General features: G+C 38.4%; 1 pseudogene across 1 annotated transcript in view; it reads right to left on the bottom strand.

The window, feature by feature from the left end:
• Nucleotides 1–647: 647 nt before the first annotated feature.
• Nucleotides 648–20293, bottom strand: part of LOC309493896 (complement C3-like) — a 40546-nt pseudogene continuing 20900 nt past the window's right edge. The window contains exons 25-40 of the transcript XR_014211768.1: nt 19340–19499; nt 10211–10306; nt 8460–8616; nt 8115–8278; nt 7882–8037; nt 7594–7653; nt 7420–7510; nt 6993–7038; nt 6495–6585; nt 6287–6376; nt 5606–5711; nt 3779–3868; nt 3477–3563; nt 2828–2911; nt 2541–2676; nt 648–1329 (exon numbers count right to left, since the gene is read on the bottom strand). The product of XR_014211768.1 is annotated as a complement C3-like (transcript). The remainder of the gene's footprint in view (nt 1330–2540; nt 2677–2827; nt 2912–3476; nt 3564–3778; nt 3869–5605; nt 5712–6286; nt 6377–6494; nt 6586–6992; nt 7039–7419; nt 7511–7593; nt 7654–7881; nt 8038–8114; nt 8279–8459; nt 8617–10210; nt 10307–19339; nt 19500–20293) is intronic.

Consider the following 20293-nt stretch of genomic DNA (forward strand, 5'->3'; position numbering starts at 1 on the left):
ATATCTAGGAAAAGTCAGGGTCCTACAGCCACATTTATTTTATTTTAACAAAGTTATTACACTGTAAAATTTAAAAACGGTCAAAATGACCGCCTTGGGAGTTCTAGTGTTAAAGAACAATGTTTGTGTGATTTCTATTTTTCACCTTTATGAGGCAAAAAAAAAAAAAAAACTGGCTGGTAAAAAGTTACTGTGGCAGGTGGATTTTTAAATCCACCTGCCACAGTGGCTGGTGGTCAAAAAAGTTAACTTCAGGCCCTGCTCGCGCCTGACGCTCTATTCGCGTTTGGTGTGAACGCACCTTAACAATAACATTAGAGCGACAGCACTACCAACGCCCACAAGCGACTAGCGACATACAGCAACAAAATCTGACAAGTAAAAAAAAAAAAATATGACCTTTTCTGCTCATCATGAACCTGAACATGGGAGGCCCCTGAACTTGGGAGGCCCCATGGGCTTCAGCCCAGGTAAGCCCGTGCATTAATGCGGCCTTGGTGATGTGTGTTATTTTCCTTTTCTAAACCAGTTTCCAGACCTGAACATCTCCACACAGCAGTGCTTGTGAGGTTTTGCTTCTTGAGTGTTCTAGAAAGGAGTAATTTACTCATTACTATACAGATGTGAGACATCACTGCATCCCAATACATCTTCAATATCTTTTATTGTTCACATCAACTCCTGTCAGAAAGCGAATGTCAGGAATAATCATCTGAACCTTTTAAATTTCAGTGATTCTGCTTGTTAACATCAGGTGTCTTCAGTAATGCTCAATCATCACTTAATTATCTCATTAACTTTAACACTGCTTCAGTGTTACTTATAACACTCTGAGAGTGTGGACTCATATAAACACTGAGCAGTGTTAATTTAACACTGGGGATTTTTCTGAGATTCTCCTTTAAAGTATCTTATGATTATTAAAATGAGATACAGATTTAAAATATCACACAAAACAATTTATAATGTTGGATTTGTGATTCAGAATGGCAAAAGTAATTAGAATATTCTTGCAAGGCACTGTATATTACACCATGATTAATTAGTCAGAAGTCTAAAATGAACATTTTCAAATTTCGTTACCCTTTATTTTATTTTTTTAATATAATTACAAAGTATTTTAGCTCATATTTATTGAGAGTATGTAAGAGATGATGTTTAATTTCCTGTAATCAACAAATGTATAATTATGGAGCACATCCATGTCTCAGGAGGCTATCCTGGAGCTCAGAGATGCCGATGTACTGATCCCTGTATTGTGGAGTTTGACTTTCCTCTCTTGTCGGCCAGTATTCAACCCAGGTGTGCTCTTCAAAGATGTAGTGCAGACTAAAACAACAGAATAAAATTACAGACTTAACTACACTGTATGCATTTACGAAGCACATGCATCCTTTCTATAAGGGTCAATGTCCAATATGGATTTCCACAGTGATAAAGGAAGAATTCTTTCTATTCGTGTTGTTTTTATACATTTTTGACAAACATTTAATACACATTCTGTTTCACCTGAACAAAACATTTTAATAACAGGTCAAAATATGTGATATAGAGATATTACTGTCTAATGGAGTCTTCTCTAATGGAGGTTTTTCTTGTCACAAATAGATTCCAGTATAATGCTTACATCATGCTGTCTTTGTTTTGGCAGGCAAAAGTTTTTCATATATTCGTATTTTACAAACAAAATAGCTTTTTTGTCTTGTATTAAAATTAACCTTTTCTAAGAATTATTGCCTTATAATCATCATTTTCCCCCTTTAACGTTTTACCTGCATGCCACCTGGTAAATCTGAACATGCAATATATTAAAATAACAGAGCCTGCTTTATTTAAAAAAAGAATAAAAATGAAAAAAATTTGCTTCTTGCATTCTGATTTTTAATCAACACTTGGATGTGGGTTAGTTTCATAAAAAAAGCAACATTTGAACAAAAATCTGATAAAATCACATTTTTGAAGACTTCGTCCAAATCGGATTCAGAACGATGATCAAAACACAGATGGAGTCGATTGAGTCCATTAACACCGCCAAAGCTTCACAGTCGTTTCCTCTTCATGGGTCGACATTTCATTCATTAACGTTAGGCAGTTTTGATTTATATGCTGTTTAATGATCACGTTATTTTACGTGCGTAAGCAATGCTTCTATCGCTTGATTTTTGATCTGGAGATTCTGTACTCTTTCAGAAGATGTGTAATAGCGCTCCCTACCGTAATTTTCAGAAATTTTCTGAAAAATCTGTCAATGGCGGGGAAGAGTTAATCACTGGACAGTTACACCACAGTTACACATTGTTGACTATAAACCCCACATAAACTCAAGTTCATCACAGATGACTTGTATTCAAATCATTTAGTATTTGTTTTTACTTTTTCCCCCAAGTGTATTCAAGTCTATTTTAGGTTATTTAAAACGCATAAAAAAAAAAATAAAAAAAAACTGTCCCATCATTGAGCCATGAACAACCTTGTAAAGACTTTAAATACATAAAGTTCAGGCAAATCCTGTTATTCACAGACACAGAGTGAACACTTACGTTCCTCCGAGCCTTGGCAGGTCTTCGGATTTGCCTATGATGAGGTACGACTTGCCCTGTTCCAATCCTAAACTCTCTCTGCAACCGGGACGACCCAAAAACGGTCTGACTTTCCCCTCAACATCATCATCAGTGCCTACAGGACAGAACAGTGTTTAGGACACACTTTCACTGCAATTCAAATTAGCCTCATGCTGAATATGTGTCAGAGAAAAAAACTGCATTTAATAAGAATCAGACACATTTCATATGCATTTCATGAGCATGGAGAGAATAATGAACAGTACCTTCTTTCAGCACCTGGTCCACCTTCAAGTGATAGATGTCAGAGTCCTGTGCCAGATCCATCTTATCCACTGAGACTTTATAAACTGTCAAACATAAGTGTAATATTGTTACTGGCATAATAACTGATTAGATTGGATTTCAGTGGCAGAAGTCAAACGTTCAAAAACTCCATGTGATCAGACCGCTCACTGACTGGATGATTCTGTTCTTGAGTTAAAAGCACATTGGAAGGGAAGATTTACAGTGATTTAAAAGTGAAATTTGGGTTTGTTCCTCTCACAAAGCTTTCATTTGGCTTCAGGAGATATGGAAAACGTGCACAAGTCAAATTATCCATTTTTCAGTGCGTTTGTCATTTTTGGAGCTTAACAGACATGGTTGTGTCACTATGAAAAGTGAACATGTCACATCTGTGTTTTACTTTTTTTGCATTTTGTCTGATTTATATTTTTGGTAGTGCTCTCGATTTTTGCTATCTTTTTTTCATTCAGTTGTTCACTATAAGAGCAGCGTGAAACTTTTTTCTTTTTGTGTTCAACTGAAAAACAGGTTCATAGAGGTTTAGAACAACATGGGTGTGTGTAAATAATGAATCTTGATTTATGAAAGTATGACAGTGAATTAACACAGAGAACTGAATGCATTTACCATAACTCATGCCAGATCCACAGGATTTACTCATACGTTTGTATACTTCTTCTTCTTTTATGTTTTTCTTCTGGTAAGTGCAGTTTTCTGTGTTCAGAGAAGTTCATGTTTATACACACATATAAACTTGTAATCACACACATGCACACAAATTGTTTGTTTCCTCTTTTGTATACAAGAATAAAAAAATAAAAAAATAATAATTTAATATTTAAAATTACATTGCAGTAAACCAAAAAAAAAATTCTACAACAATTCAGGATATGGTCACTTTATACTATTGTGTGTGTGTGTGATAATACCTTCTGCACACTGGCACATATCTCCCTTACACAGTCTGTATATAGCGCCATCTGCCCTTTCAGGGTGGTAGAACTTTGTACAGCGTGCATCTGAAACAAACACACACAGGTTTAATAAGTAAAGTTCAGTAAAGTGAAGCTGGTAATGCTATTTTTTGGAGGTGTTTAATCCTCCTCTGCTGAGATCTTCACAGATTTCATGTCTTCTGTGGCTGAAGTCAGTTGTAGTTCTTGTGTTTCGCTTTTTCCGTTCTTGTTAATCCTCTTTCCTTCAGTGATTCTGCTTGTTAACATCAGGTGTTCATCACTAATGCTCGATCATCAGTTAATCACTGAATTATATCATTAACTTCAACATTTCTTCAGTGTTACTCCAACACTTGTGTGTCCACACTACAGAGTGTTGATTTAAAACTCAAGATTTTGCAGTGAGGTTAAAAAAAAAAACAGGGTGAAGCGTAATTTAACGGTAATCAACTGTAAATTAATTTATGGCATAAAACTGTAGAAAAACAGCAATTTACTGGCAACCACAGCTGCCAGTAGATTACTGTAAAATCAAGGAAAAACAGTAATATACTGTAAAATGATTTAGTAAATAAATCAAATAATCAAATTTGGTTTCTCATATCATGACCCCTTTGAGAGATATTATTTTCAGTGGACTCAAATGTAGAAAGATCACAGTACTATCAGTATAAATTAGTATAAAAACTGTTTGAAGCAATGATATGAGTTACCTTCCAAGGTATCTTTACGGTAACATACTGGTAAAAAGGAGAGCTGTAAATTAACGGTAAAGGGCTGTAAATAACTGTACATCTGCCAGTAGATTACCGTTATTTTACAGAGCAATTTTTATAACACTTGTTCGTAATATTATATAACAATTCTTCAGTCATTCATTACTAAGTCACAACTGCATTTCTGAGTGCTCCTTTGATTATATGTACATTTACATTTACATTTAGTCATTTAGCAGACGCTTTTATCCAAAGCGACTTACAGATTAGGACTAAGTTAAGCGAGTCATCATGAAGAGGCAAAAACAACGCAAGAAGTGCTCAAAATACAAAGTTCAGGCATTATTCAGAGTAGCTTAAGCCCGATAAGCGAGGTTTTTAAAGGGAAAGTTTTTTTTTTTTTTTTTTTTTTTTTTTTTAAGAGGTTAAGTGCTCACGGAAGAGCTGGGTTTTCAGTTGTCTTTTGAATGTTGTCAGGGATTCTGCATTCCGGATGAGGGTGGGGAGAGCGTTCCACCAGCATGGAACTGTGAATGAGAATGTTCTGGAAAGAGATTAAGTGGCTTTCTGTGATGGAACCACGAGACGTCGCTCGTTGACCGATCGAAGGCTTCTGGTAGGGGTGTAGACTCGTAGGAGTGAGTGAAAGTAGGAGGGAGCTGAGCCTGTGATAGATCTGTAAGCAAGCGTCAATGCCTTGAACTTGATGCGAGCAGCGAGAGGTAGCCAGTGCAGAGAGGTGAACAGAGGAGTGACGTGGGCTCTTTTGGGCTCATTGAAGACAAGACGAGCTGAAGCATTCTGAATCATTTGTAGAGGTTTAGTTGCACATGATGGAAGTCCGGCCAGAAGAGCATTGCAGTAGTCAAGCCTAGAAATGACCAGGGCCTGGACGAGAAGTTGTGTATATGGACGAGAATATGTTCCATGGTTTTGGCCCTGTTGAGTGTTTTTGCCTATAATCTTGAATAACCCCTGAGTTCCTTACTTAATGGCACTGAGTTAACATGTTAATTTAAGAAGCTTCAGTTTAATTGTTTTATAGATAAAAAAAATAGTGTGTGTACATGCAGCAATAGCTCACCTGGTGAGTAATATTCATATATTGTGACGGCAGCAGGTTGAAGCAGACCCACATTAAACATCTTGTGCATTCTGAAGGAAAGTCTTTGTGTCTCTTTATGAGAAACCTAATGAGACAAAAAAAATTTAAGCAAATTTACATGATATTAAATATCAAATTGTACAATGGAAACTGCCCACATTCACATTTGCACAAGCGACAACTAATAACTAAAAACTAATAATGTGGGTCAAATTGAAAAAAAAAATTGTAGTCAAAATTATTAATTATATTTGCATTTGAATTGTGATTGGTGTTTCTTTCTTGCATTAATTTAACAATGTACAGCTGCAATTACACTGCAAAGACAGTATTCTATTTTTCACAGCTGATAGAAAAAATATACATGTAAACATTATAATTTAGATCTATATATTCAATTTGCACTTTCTCTTCTGCTTAAAGTATCATGTGAATATGATTCTGATAAGCAGTCCAAAGTTATGTATATGATAAGTAATGTACCAAAGTTACGTGGAAGCACAAGGCGTTACAGTTAATGAGCATCTTGGAACATCTGTCAGCCAATCCGAATCAAGAATTCAACAATACTGTGATATTAAGCAAAACTCATGGTTTCCCAATTAAAAGAAAAAAAATCTGTTTTTGACATCATCGGGCAATAGAAGTTGTTTGAAATACCTTATCTAAGTAGAGGATGAGGGATCCTCGCTCTAACAGCACTTTATTCTTTTCATATTTCTGAATGTATCTCTCCTTCCCCGTGGACAACTGAGGGCAAGAAAAAAAAAAAAAAAAAAAAAACTTAATGCATCACATGATGACCAACATATTTTATGGCCAATCTGCAGATGTGAGGCAATTCTGCATCAGTTTATCATCATAATACCTCTTTAAGATCATTTTCTTCAACATCAAATCCTGTCGGTATGCCAATGTCCAGAATAGTCATAGTGGCATCAGTTGTATCATTTTTGTAGCTGTAAAGATGGAGATAAAGTGCAGGTTTTATTAACAGGTTTTGTAAGTCTTCAGTTTTCCTCCATCCACTGATTCTGCATTTAAGGCTGCTTTCACACTAGAGCTTTATATGCAAACCTGAGTCCGTTTGATGTCAGATTTCTTATATTGTAGTATAATGTAGAGCTGCTTGTCTCTGAATAAACTCTTTTTTCCGTGTCAGAACGCAGTGAAACTGGAGTCTCCCCTGAAATCATTATCTAACTGTCCCTGGTACTCGTGTTCATGAAGCAAACATACAGCGAATGTGGGACAGTAAACAAACCAAGTGTGAAAACAGCCTAAATGAGCACATGCTGATTGATTACAAATTAAATGATTTCTTGACAAAAAAATAAAATAAAAATTGGGGTATTTGTTCACATACATGAAATCCATAATGAAGTTGTAACTTGCAATGGCTTGTGGTTTTGCTAAAAGGAAACAAAAGTAATTGGTGGTTTTAGTTCAAGTCAAGTCTTCCCTTTCCAAAGGGAATATAAAAATAAATTTCATTAAAATGAAGATGTAATGCATAATTTGTTGGAGCTCTAAACAGGGTTTTTCACACTTGAACTAGTGAACCCTGGGTCAGTCTAGCCCGTTGGTAAACATAATCCTGTGTTATCATGTCTAATGTTTCATGATCCATGTAGAAAGCAGTGCTAACCCACTTCTAATGTCATTGTAGTTGTAGTTAGAAGTGTCAAATGTTCCTAAACAGGGTTAGAGTGACGATAACCCAGGGTTAAGCACAGTGTGAAAAGCCTTCATGTACAGAAAGTACTAAAGAAAGGCCTTTTTGTCAATCTTACTTTCTGAGTCTTTTTCCATTTTAACAGTCAGATCAAAGAGTGTACAGTCAGACTTCTTCTCAACAGGTCTGGCGTAGTACAGCGTCAGAATCTGAAAAGAGCAGCACGTCTCAGATTAGATGTTCAAACGCTTTAATCTTGCTGTTGACCGTATAAACGCTCATGAACACTCACTGAGAGAGTGGCTGTTCCAGTTCCTCTAGCCGTCACATTGAAGTCCTTGTTGATCTCCACCTGTTGAGTGAACACACATTCTCAAGTCATCAAAATAATCAAATCCATGATGTAGCAGAGATACCTGAAGACTTTATTGACCAAACACAACACTATTGATGTTGACAATTAAATATGATGGATGACAAATAACAAAACTCCCAACATTCCTCACTTACTATGATACAAAATCATTCAATTGATATGAGCAGCACACATTTTGAAGCAGGTTGATGAGTTTCTCCTCACCTTGTATGACCGTGTAAGATGTGCATTGTCTCTTTTAATGGTAAATCTGACAGGTCTTTTTCCTGCCACTGACAGCTCCACGTCCAGATTGAAGTTTTGTTGGTCCTTCACCTGCGTGCGATACTCTGCCACGGCCTGGAACACCATGATGGTCGCCTAGGAAGTGCAGAACAGCATTCAAAGACAAGTTCTGCATCAGTTTATCACAGTCAGATGATGAGATGTTAGTGTACCTGTGTGTTGCCAGATCCACCATAATGAGACTGTTGTGAACGCAGCCAGAACACTGCCTCTCCTGCTTTATCAAAGTCTTTGGCCTTCACAAGTGCCAGCACAGCATAGGCCGTCGCCTCCAGTGAGTGATGATGCTGTCCAGCGACAGTCCAGGACCTACCGGCTGATTCAAACACAAAGCAGGAATAATAACAGGACTGTGTTCCTTTACTGTTATTGACACCAACAAGCAGCAATCATTACACTGCAAAATTTGATAATTTTTCCATTATTTACACTGGGTTTGGATTAGAATTATTCCATATTGTATAAAGCAAAACACTTTTTGATGACTTGTAACTGACCGTCTCCTGTGGTGGAATGTTTCATCAAGACGTCTTTATTGAGTTTTTCAGCATTGGTCATGGCGTAGGACGTCATCGCAACAGCGTAAGGATTGGTCATTTGTGGAAGTCGACCTTCTAAGAATGCAACAGCCCTCCTGATACTTTCATGCAGACTCTATAAAAGAGTGTGTAAGAGGTTAAAAGTTCTCAGATCTGCATCCTACAACATACTGTATAATTCACCAACTCTTCAAGGTTAATTTATGTTGTTACCTGTATGATTTCACCCATCACAATTCTTTAGATTAACTTTGTCATAAGGGTCCATTAATAATACAGTCGAATGGCAGAAAAAAGGTTTTAGACAGTAATGAAGTCATATATAAACATTTTGCTTGCCTTGAATCATTTAACCCCTTTGGTATCTACTTATTTTGACGAAAGTAAAATTAGCAACCAAAAATTTGTTCTGCCCAGCACTTTTTTACTAAACCACCTTTGAAAGAGGCCCTGTGTTTGGTTTATGCTTAAAGATGCTTCAAAGTGTTGCCTTGTCCAATAATAATTATAAAAGTCACTTTATTATGGAGTCACTTTATGGACTTAAGAAAGTTTATTAATTCTATAAAATCAGTCCAGTTATGAGTCAAGCTGTTGCAGGTTGCGATATTTTGGTCTTATTTCCAAAATGTTATGTTTGTGATAGAACTGTTTTTATTTCCACTACTGAATTTTTGGTGCCTGTAAATCAATGAACTGTGTGTGAGTAGAACAGGATTAAGCACTAAAAGATGAAATGACATCCAGGTTTAGCTGAGTTTACATTGCCATTGATTCAGGAGGAAATAAGAGTCTGAAGCTCTAAACCTGCACATGGTGAACAGTGGCGGCTCTTCAGGAGAGGCAAGGGAGCCACAGCCTACCCAAATGTTGAGGTGGAGAAGGACGATTTAATGTTAATAAAATGATCTGTTATTCATTTCATTTCATATCTCAGAATGTGAATGTCTTGTTTGTAAATTCACCATAGTAACACCATAAAATATCACTGAAGTCTGAACCACCGCACCGCTGCTCTTCCCTGAATGTCCAAATCAGAAAACTGTGCAATTATGCGAGTCTGAGGGGATAGAGATGCAGAGGCATATCCATAGCTGGAGACTTTTCCTTCCGTTACTAAAAGAAAATAGCCAATCACAATCAAGCATTTCACTTTCAGCATTAAGTGCTGAGAAAAACTACATGGCAGAGGAGGGCAGCCTCCCATGGTGTATCAACCAATCACTGCAGAGACATAAATTATTTGATAATATTTTAAACTGCTCCCGCTGCTAATCTAACTTAGTAATTAACTACCTTTATTATGGAGAGATGAAATATTGAATATTTGATCGCCAACAAATTTAACAAGATTCCATTCTAGCAGAAGCTGCAAATTATAAACGAAGGAAGACCCCACGCCTAAGTTAACTACAGGCAGTCAGCTTTAATAAAAGGCCTAACGGACATTAAAAAAAGAACAGAAGGATGGATTTTTTTCTTCAGGTGATAGGCAAGGTGAGTGAAATTATATTTATATTTCCTTGCTACAAGTTTCATTTTTGTTTTTTACATTTTATGTCTAAAAGTGATTCAAAAAGACATTTTAAAGCAGTTAATAATATTTCAAAAATCTTTTGGGAGAGGATCCCAGGACCGCTATTATTACTGTGCTTCCTCTATTTTAGAAATCCCCGAGCGGCCACTGGAGGTGAAACAAATTGACTTACACCAACTGATCCAGCACAGATCTCTCTGCCCTCTTGCATGGCAATCACAACAAAGGCCGTCAGAGAGGCATCAGCATCTTTACCTTGTACATCACCCTGGAATAAAGCACACATAAACAGACTATATCACAAAACAATCATATTATGTGTGTGTTTTAATCATTCAGTAACAATTTGAGTGACGATTGAGCATTTTTGAAGTTGTTTTTTTAAATAAATTTTTTATGCAAACAAGCAGAATCACTGAAGGAGAAAATCACTATTTTAAATCACCATTATGATAATCAGTGTTTGCTTTAGTTGGGCTCTTGACCCTTAAAGGTGCTGTATGTAACTTTTTCACTCTACTAAAGCATAAAAATACCATAATATGTTTGCATATATTGAGGAAACATGCTAAGTTCACATACTCGTTTCTCTGAAAAACACTTCTACAGACAGTTATTTTACTTTGAAATGTGCATTTCCAGGCTGGAATGTTTGTTTTTGTTATGGTCTGTGATACTGCACGTTGCCAATTTTCATTGTCCATTGCGCTCGTTCCTGTTGCGTGTGCTCAGACTGGCAACCCATGTGAGCGCCGTCCAGTCTGAGGAGCAGGGTGCGGGAGAAACGACGATCTCTGATATTTTGAATTGGACTGCAGTACCTATTTTGACCACTAGTTGTCATTCTTACAGGCTGCACCTTTAAATCCTTAGCTTTAGATTTTTTTTGGTTGCTGTAACTGAGATATAACAGTCAGATGAACAAAGAGAAAATGTGATCTGATGGTGTTGGTTATGTTTTAACAATTAATATATGTTTTCTTCTTTTTTTTTTCTTTTTTTTTTATCAGAACAACTTTCAAGTAATCCTATGGATTACATTGGAAATCCTACAAATATTATGTAGTACAAGGACAGTGCCGCTATAATCAATGAAGTAAACCTACACAGCAAAAACTCCAGTGTTAAATGAACTCTCCTGGGAGCAGAAAATATTTTTTTAAGACACCGTTATGGTGATCAGTGTTTGCTTTAGTTGGGCTCTTGACCCTTAAATCATTAACTAAACATTTTGTTTGGCTGTTGAATCTGATTTATAACTGTCAGATGAACAAAGAGAAAAGTTCATCAGGTGGTGTTGGTTATGTTTTGACAATCATAATTTGACCTGAATCACAAACCTCATTTAGAGAGTTATGTCTACCTTGTTGATAATAGTAGCCATGTGAATCTACAGCAAATTATTTACTATAATTTTCAATATTATCCAAAATGTTTCTTAAAAGCTGAAAATTACTTTATTTAGACACACAGACATCAATAATCAGCCTGTGAATCTCAACAATGGTGACAATAATAAAGCATGTTGCAGTGCATTCTGAGTGCCACCAATCAAAACTCATTCATGGCTCCCATCATGCATTGCGGTATGAATAAATTATGATCTGAATTGTTTTAGTAATTTCCTTTCCCTAATTGAATATTCTGTTTGTCACCATTGTTGAGATTCATACACTGATTCTTGATGTCTGTGTGTGCCTAAAAGGAAGATTATGTTTTATCAGAACATCTTTTAAGAAATCGTTTAGATTATTTAGAAAATTCTGGATCTTATGCTTCTTTCTATTGTGTACTTCCATTATCCTAAATGTTTCCAAGAATGTGTAAATTAAAAGAATTTCACAATTTTAAAAAGTACCCGTCCCTTGTCGCTTGTCAATGACGTAATATTCGCGTTATCCCTGGTTTCCACTTGTACTGCCATAGTAACCATGGCGACATGGTTTCGACATGGTTTTGTTGTTTCGTTCAAACATTATGGTTCATAGCAAGTGGACTTTGAGACAAAAGGAGAACTAAAATGAGGATCAATATCGGTGTGGCGTTTTCGAGATGCAGAGCTCCACGTCTGCGACAAACCTGGACTTGACAGAGCTTCATGACTTGACACAGATGCCTCTCTTGCATGTAACGTTACTTTATTAGACAGGTGAGCAAATGTATGAGAAACAAATCAATATTATATAGCTCAACATGTTGAAATGTTAGAATATGAACAGTATGTTATTCTAATGTTGATCTAGCTTACTGCTAGTCTCATTCAGCCAACAAACTAACACATAGACTAACGTTATAACTTTCAACACACTCAAATGCTGTTTAGTATGATAGTGTAATGTTAGACCAGGGGTCCTCAACTCTGGGCCGCAAGATCCACTTTCCAGCAGAGTTTAGCTCCAACCCTAATCAAACACACCTGAACAAGCTAATCAAAGTCTTCATGATTACTTTAAAGTTACAGGTACACATAAAAATCCCCAGTGTTAAATCAACACTTCTCAGAGTACATAATGTCCCAGCAGAGAAAAACTAATATTAAATAAATGAAAAGGGTCAAGAGCCCAACTAAAGCAAACACTGACCACCATAATGGTGACTTGAAATGAAACATTCCATAAAACATTACTGTCTAAACTTCTGTTGAATCTCAAGAACTTTTGTAGATGTATGACAGAAATAAAGTCAAACTGGTAATATTAAGTGCAACAATGTGTAAAAATTCTCTTTTTTCTGTTCTTGTTGTTTCTCTTTCCTTCAATGATTCTGCTTATTAGCATTAGGTGTCACCACTAATGGCCAATCATCACTTAATTAATCACTTAATAATCTCATTAACTTCAACACTACTTCAGTGTTAATTTTAACACCCTGAAGTTGGACACATATGTACACTGAGAAGTGTTAATTTAACACTGGGGATTTTGCTTTGTGGGTGGAATAAATGTCACAGGTCGGGGTGGAGCGCCAGCGGGCCGCCCACGTGCCGCCCCTGAGGAGCTGACCGTGGACACAAAGGAGGCAGACACAGAATTAAAAATAAATATTCTTTATTAAATAATAAAAACAATATAAAGTCCCTTCCACATCCTCTTTTCTTCGGGAGCAGGTTCTTCCAGCATCAGCAGGCTCTTCCAGCATCAGCCGGCTCTTCACTAGCCTCAGGCTCTTCCAGCATTAACAGGCTCTTCCAGCATCAGCAGGCTCTTCCAGCATTAGCAGGCCCTTCCGGCATTAGCCGGCTCTAGCATCAGCAGGCTCTTCCAGTATCAGCAGGCCCTTCCAGCGTTAGCCGGCTCTTCACTAGCCTCAGGCTCTTCCAGCATTAACAGGCTCTTCCAGCATCAGCAGGCTCTTCCAGCATTAACGGGCTCTTCCAGCATCAGCAGGCTCTTCCAGCATTAGCAGGCCCTTCCGGCATTAGCCGGCTCTTCACTAGCCTCAGGCTCTTCCAGCATTAACGGGCTCTTCCAGCATCAGCAGGCTCTTCCAGCATTAGCAGGCCCTTCCGGCATTAGCCGGTTCTTCACTAGCCTCCGGCAGAGAGTGGAAGATACATGTAACTCACAGCGTCAGCAGATTCTTCAAGCGTTAGCAGGGTCTTCACTGGACTCAGGCAGAGAGAGGAATGAATACATGTAACTCACAGCATTAGCAGGTTCTTCACTGGACTCAGACAGAGGGAGGAATAGACACGTGTAACTCACAGCATTAGCAGGCTCTTCAAGCATTAGCAGGCTCTTCACTGGACTCAGACAGAGGGAGGAATAGACACGTGTAACTCACAGCATTAGCAGGCTCTTCAAGCATTAGCAGGCTCTTCAAGCATTAGCAGGCTCTTCCAGCATTAGCGGGCTCTTCCAGCATTAGCGGGCTCTTCCAGCATGGGCTCTTCCAGCATTAGCGGGCTCTTCCAGCATTCACAGAGCCGGGCGGTCTCAAATGGTAAGTTTGGGCGCTTGATATATCAGAACCGTGTGAATCGTCACTTCAGGCACTGCATTCCACTCGCACACCGTGCATTCGGGCCAGCACTCACCCACCGGTCTTTCTCCCACCAGATCGACTCTCGTCTCTCACACGGGCTCCACTTCTCTCAGAGACAGTCAAACGGATGTAGTAATCGTCACTTTCAGTGAAGGAAGAACAAAGGTTGGAGATAGATCATTAATTCACTCGGTGTAATAGTTCACTCGTGCCACACGCTTTCCAGACTCTCCACACCACTTCAGTGTCAGTGCATATAAACAACGGATCAAATACTCATCACTTTGCGTCTCTCCCACCGCTGACAATATTCCTTGGGTTTCTGTTGACAACCACTTCACTCTCCTCTGTCCATTTCTCAGCTTCAGTCTTCGCTCATTTCACAGCCCAGCCTCAAATCCAAACAACCCGCCGAAAAGAACACAGTATCTCACGAAAAGAGAACCACCCTCACGGGAGGAGAACCCCCAGGCGGGGAGGAGAACCACCCCACAGTCTCTCTTCACTGGCTTTTTATACTCTCTCAGCTGCTGGCAGAGCCTCACCCAAACTCCCAGTAAATTCCTCACACCTGTTGTCAATCTGTCATTTGAGGTTGTCATGGCAACAGACGCACACACACAGGCCTGGGAGCGGTGTTACTCAAAAGTGTCCCAACGGAAACACTACTCTAAGGGAAATGAGTTCCGCATTTTGTCACACCGTGACATAAACATATGACAGGACTTTTACTTTCTGACCCCTAGACTATACACCTCTGGTAACCTCACAGTGCACTCACTGTGTGCTCATATTATGGCCACAGTGTGAGTCACCCCAGCTAGAATTGTTATTGGACATGGAGTCATGGACTCAAACATCGCTCAGACGTCACATTTTGGTAAACATTTGATTTCAGGCTCCAACATCATTAACCCTTTCACACGTAAGTTTAAAATATTCTGACTGACCCCCCAGCGTGAGTTTTTCAAGGCGACCGTTATTTAGAATGTGTCACTTTATGGTTTCCGTGGTGACGCGTCATTGATTGTCACGTGACACACCGCAGCAACAACAGAGCTGAATGAATGATGATCTGCTTTTATGTCATTTTTCCTTTTTTATTCAAAATATTCACAAATTTGTTGGATATGGCATGAAATATCTGATATTCCGGTTGTCAAATATATGCAAGTGGAAGTGTTTTGTTGTTTAAACACATTTATAACGATCGCGTTAGTTCAGCTGTATTCGCGATGGGCGCCGCCATCTTAGTTTGTGCCGCAGACGCGCAGTTCAGAGAATCGGATCTGTTGGATTTACAACACGTTAATTCATCCACTTCTCCCGAAATACATACAAGTAAGTGGCAGATCAACTGGGAGAAGAATAGAGTAAACTTTAAAGTTACTTACACAATGTGTATCTGATATGAATAAAACGAATTATAATGGAAAGGATTATTATTGCCTCTTCCTTTGACATCAGTGTGTATTTTACGAACTGTAATGTATTGTTTTTTTAGTACTTATATGTCTGGAACCTAAAATAAACATTATGTGGTTGAAAACACTGAAAAGTTGTGATATATGACAGCTCTGAGCGCGCCTGTCTCTGGCTCAGCGCCAGCCAACGCGCGAAAGCACATTTGAATTTAGCAGTTGATCACGTCATGCACTGACCGTTCTAATCACACCGGTGTGATCGTACGCTCCAGGGACCAGCTTAGACTGATCACACCGGTGTGATCGTACGTGCGAAAGGGTTAAACAACTCCACAAACACCATTACCAGCTTCACTTATTGCTAACTAGATTTACTTCTGTCATATGTGTACAAAAGTCCTTATTGAGATTAATAGAGGTTTAGATGTTGATGATTTATTGAAATTAATAGTTTGGCTTGATGTCACCATTATGGTGATCAGTGTTTGCTTTAGTTGGGCAGTTTGACTCTTGATGTTTTAATGTAAATGTTTTTCTCTGGCTGCTGTAACTGTTTGTTATGGCAAGAACAATAAGAGGAAATGTGATCAGATGATGTCAGCTACTTGATGATGAAGATAGAATCATCATGAAGTGCTCTGATCAGTTGATGTATTCTAGGCCATCATGTGTGTTAATATTTACATATAGTTGATTAGAGTAATGTTTTTACAGCATGACATCCAACTGTGCTTAAATAAGAAAAGATCGAAACATTTTGAACTATTGTTTCAATTAGACGCACTCAAACCTCAAGAATCAGCGTGTGATTCTCAATAACGGTGACATGCTTCATGCCGCAATGCATTCTGGGAGCCACTGATGAGTTTTGTATGATGTAACCAGAATGCATTGCGGCATAAAGCATGTTACCGTTATGGAGATGCATGCGCTGATTCTTGAAATTTGTGTTTGTCTCAATGAAGGGGTTTAAAGCATTTTTTTTATATAATTTTTTTATATATATACTATTTCAGCCTTTGTTTAAAATGGTTCTAAAGTGTGCATTTCCTGGATGTGTGTCTATATGATCTTGTCAAAAAAATGTCTGTATGATGGCTTCATAAAATCGTTCAGAGTATCACAGCAGTATTGGCATGCAAAGTTAACAACTAATATTTAATGACTTAATCATATATTAGAGTTCACGTGGTATGAATAAATCAGGCCACTACATGATGACATCACAAAAAATTCCTAACAACCTCTGATCTGATTTACTCTTGCATTCTTTGCCATGTTTCAGAGACACACAGTTAAAGCAGCCAGAATAAAACTAATGTTAAAAATTCAAGGGTCAAGAGCACAACTAAAGCCAACTTTATTATTTTCAATAAAACAGCAACTTCAACCTCTGTTATTTCTCAACAAGATTCAAGATTTTATTTGTCACATACACAATTAACCAGCAGTGAAATGTAAGTCAGGTCCACTCCAAAGACAGTGCAATTATATAGGATACAAAAAAACGAATATACATAAATATTAAGAAAAAGAAAAGTAGAAAAAATAAAAGAATAAAATAAAATAAAGGATAAATATAAATGTGCAGGTCAGTCTGTTTGTTGACTTAAATAGTACTATAAGAAGGAAAGTGCAAGTTTTCAGGATTGCTGGTGAAACCCTGAATTTCCTCAGCTGTCGCAGATGGTACAGTCTTTGCCTGGCTTTCTTAACCTGTGTTTGGATGTGTGTAGTCCAAGTCAAGTTCTTGGAGATGTTTACACCGAGGTACTTGAAAATACTCACCCTCTCCACAGGGGTCCCACTGATCATAAGAGGAGTGTAGGGCTGCTGCTGTCTCTTCCTAAAGTCCATGATCAGAGAGAGACAGTTTTCCTGGCACCATGATGTGAGTCTCTCTATCTCATCCAAGTATGCGGTCTCATCATTGTTGGAAATGAGGTCCAGAACCACAGTATCATCAGCGAATTTGATAATAGATGTGGAGTTGTGAGAGGACACGCAGTCATGCGTGTAGAGAGAGTAGAGCAAGGGACTCAGGACACAGCCCTGTGGGGCTCCTACGTTCAGAGTGATGGAGTTTGAGGTGAACTGGCCAACATTCACCACTTGAGGTCTGCAAGTGAGAAAGTCTTGAATCCAGTCGCAGAGTGAGGAGTTTAGGCCAAGGTATGTGAGTTTAGAAGCTAGCTTGATGCCTATAGTATTAAAAGCTGAGCTGTAGTCAATGAATAACATCCTTATTCCCATTTTTGCTGTTCATGTGTGTGAGGGAAGAGTGGAGGACGAGAGAGATGGCATCGTCAGTAGATCTATTTGGACGATAGGCAAACTGAAGAGGGTCCAAAGTAACAGGGATGGATGAGCAGATGTGGCTCTTTACATGTCTCTCAAAAATTTTCATAACTATTGATGTGAGGGCAACTGGGCGATAGTCATTCAGGCAAGAGGGCTTTTTGTTCTTTTGCACAGGGATAATGACAGATTTTTTAAATAAGGTGGGAACCACGGAGGTAGCAAGGAACTCATTAAAGATAGAAGTGAACAAACCAGCAAGCTGATCAGCGCAGGACCTCAGAACACGGCCGTTTATCCCATCAGGTCCGGCTGCTTTCCTGACGTTCACTTTCTTTAACGCCCTCCGAACCTCATCCTCTAACACGGTGATTACAGGATTATCGCTGCTCTGCATACTGCTTCCTGACGCGTGGGTCGGCAGAGTCGCGCTGCCGCCGTTGCAATCGAAGCGGCCGTAGAAGGTATTTAACTCGTCGGCCAGCAGCGGATCTGCTCTCACCACTGCGGAGGATTTGTTACCGAAGGCACAGATGGTCCTCAGTCCCTGCCACATCCGTCGAGAGTCCTTGAGCTGGAAATGAGTCTCAATTCTCTCTCTATATTGATGTTTTGCGGCTCTACTGCACGTCGGAGAGCATAGCACGATGCTTTGTATTCGCTCATGTTCCCCGTCAGAAGAGCCTCGTTGTAAGCTACAGTGTTTGTTAACCACAGCACGGATTGTTCTGTCCACCCACGGTTTCTGATTAGAAAAGGTCCTTATAGTTATTGTTTCTGTAGCTTGTTCGGTGTTTACAAAGCTTAATGCTACATCCGTGAACTCGCTGACGTCAGATGAACTCGCCCGGAACATGTCCCAGTCGACGTCATCAAGAGCCGCCTGTAGCATAGCTTCTGAGTGGGAGGACCAGCGCGTCACTACTCTCTGCACCGGGGGGATCCTGAACGAGCTTTTGTTTATATTCCGGTGTGAGGAAAATGGCGGTCCGATTTGCCAAAAGCAGGTAGTGAGCGGACTTTGTAGGCATTCTTAAACTGAGTTTAAGAATGCCTACATAAATAATGCATGTAGTTCACTGCAAGAGATTCACTTTTTACAGTTAACGTGTTTGTAAGTAAAAATTCTGAAAATATTTGTAAAATAACTGTTTCTGTTAAAAAGTTTAATGAAAATGTCTGTAAAAGTCTTTTGCACTTTATTTAAATTAGGATATTTTACATTCATTTCGCGTTTTTTTTTAATGGCAACCATTGCTGACAGTCATTTGACCGTTTTTACGTTCTTTTTTAAAGTGTTTGATCGTAATAATTCAGGAAATAATGTTTATTTTTTTCTATAAAACATTCAAGGAAAATTTCCGTTTCAGTTTTTTTGCACTTTTTGAATTAGGATATTTTATGGATTTTGTTTGGCAGCCATAGCTGACAGTCATTGGCCGTTTTTTTAAGACTTTATTTTTTACAGTGTTAGTTCACTATAGTGAGTATTTCATGTGCTAAGACAACCACAGAGAAATAAATACCTGGTTCTGGATTATTTCATCAATCTTTTCTGAACACAGGTGAACACAAACCGACCACATTCAACTTACCACCATCTCTCCATGAATTACAGGTGAATCCTCTTTAAAGGAGCCGTCTGCCAGTTGTTTGTGGAGAACCAGCCACTTGAGGGCGCTGCAAAGCACGTCTTCTTTTATAGTAGCAAAGTTAATGGCCATGGTGAAGACTTTAGCAACATATGCAGTCAGCCTTAAAAACAGACAACAGAAAGATATAAAATAAATCAAATAAAAAACAAGTAATAATGATTTTTCACTATTAAAACAATGTTAAAGGGGTCATATAATGCCATTTTTGTACAAGATAATATGATTATTTAGGGTCTAATTTAAAAGTTTGTAATATACTTTAATTAAAAATTCTCATTAGTATTGTAAGAAAACACTCATTTTACTTGGTCAAAAACAGCTCTGTTTTCAGCACGCCGTTTAAGTGCATGTGTCTTTAAATGATAATGAGTTTTGCTCACCCCGCCCTGTAGCTGACGCTAAGTCCAGTGTGAACTCGTTTCCATGACTACACCGGAAGTTGTTCATGCGCAACCCTTACGACGATAAAGTCGTTTTGTAATGCAATTATAATGTGTTTTGTTTACTGTAATCCTGTGTGACGTTTAAAACTGTTGTTACGTTGCTCTTGTTAAATTTATGAAGAAGAGAAAAGTTGGTTATTGCTAGTCACATGTTTAACCCCGGAAGTATTGAGAGTAGCGCCAGAGAGGAGAGAGAGTGGCGGGTGAGAACTTTTAAGCTCCCGTCTATTATTCTACAGCTGGTCTACCAGGCGAACACGGTAATAATTATCGAGCTATCTTATTAAGCACTGTTAAATTTTGTTTACAAGAAAATGTGAGACATTGTTTTGGTCTGCATAAGAAATAAGAGTATATGAATGTTGCTTTGGGTGCTTTGTGCTTGAAACTGTTTTGTTTATCTTCTAGTTTTCACGGTGTTCCATGATACCTCAGAGAAGAATAAATGTGA

This window comes from Leuciscus leuciscus (genome assembly GCF_965113295.1).
Source record: "Leuciscus leuciscus genome assembly, chromosome: 3".
In the NCBI taxonomy this organism is placed as follows: Eukaryota; Metazoa; Chordata; class Actinopteri; order Cypriniformes; family Leuciscidae; genus Leuciscus; species Leuciscus leuciscus.